The following is a 1066-nucleotide window of genomic DNA, read 5'->3' on the forward strand; positions in this document are numbered from 1 at the left end:
CGGTTTACTTGTTGTGTTTCAGGTACTCATTACAATGGGAGGTCCAACAGCACGAACAAAAGCCTTGATGGATTTTTCTCAACCCAAGATCAATGACATTCAATCTAGCATTGTCAGACCAGCTATTACAGCTAATACCTTTGAGATCAAGCCTGGCATAATTCAGATGGTACAGAATTCAGTCCAGTTTGGGGGTTCTCCAACGGAAGATCCCAATACGCATATTAGGGATTTCATAGAGATCTGCGACACCTTCAGGTTTAATGGTATGTTTGAGGATGCGGTGAAACTGAGACTATTCCCATTCTCTCTGAGGGACAAGGCTAAGAGCCGGTTACACTCTCTACCAGCTAGTTCGATTGCTACTTGGGAAGATCTTGCTCAAAAGTTTCCCACTAAATTCTTCCCTATGGCGAAGACAACTGCAATCAGAAATGCTATTACTCAATTTGCCCAACAAACGGGAGAATCTCTATGTGAAGCTTGACAGCGCTACAAGGAGATGCTTAGGAAGTGTCCTCATCATGGAATGTGTTAGTCCCTTAACAATTCAACAAGAATTACAGAAGGGGGTTGAATGGAATTCTTGAAACTTTTTCTTAAATAAAATTGTTCTAACTTAAAATATATATATATATATATCAGTGTGAATTGATTTGCAGAGTGCGGAATAATAACTTCAAAAGAATCAAAACACAAGTAATTAAAAACACAAGTCTTTAAAAACTTTCTGGTGGATTTGAATATATCCACCAGAGATATATAATATATATCGAGAGAACTCTGTGTAGCAAAATGCTCACAGCTGCTTACAAATGTAGAACAACTAAGTATGTAGAGAAATGCTAAGAATACAACTTACAAAATGTTTCTCTCTTGGTTGCTTAATTAGTTATTCTATTTGCTGCTTCTTGGTTTATATATCACCAAGATTACAAAGTAATAAGACATGATAATAAAACAAAAACTATCAAGTCTAATACTATGCTACTTCAATACTCTATTCCAGCATCTTTGAATATCTTCATAATAGCATGGAAATGGTAATGCTTATTTGTTCTCTAAA

The 1066-nt window shown here is 36.0% G+C and overlaps 1 non-coding gene across 1 annotated transcript; it reads right to left on the reverse strand.

Moving 5' to 3' along the window:
* Positions 1 to 424: 424 nt before the first annotated feature.
* LOC141716172 (small nucleolar RNA R71) lies at positions 425 to 531 on the reverse strand. The gene has a single exon (XR_012572891.1). It is a non-coding gene; the product is annotated as a small nucleolar RNA R71 (small nucleolar RNA).
* Positions 532 to 1066: the final 535 nt, after the last annotated feature.

The sequence above is a fragment of the Apium graveolens genome, chromosome 3 (genome assembly GCF_009905375.1).
Source record: "Apium graveolens cultivar Ventura chromosome 3, ASM990537v1, whole genome shotgun sequence".
NCBI lineage: Eukaryota > Viridiplantae > Streptophyta > Magnoliopsida > Apiales > Apiaceae > Apium > Apium graveolens.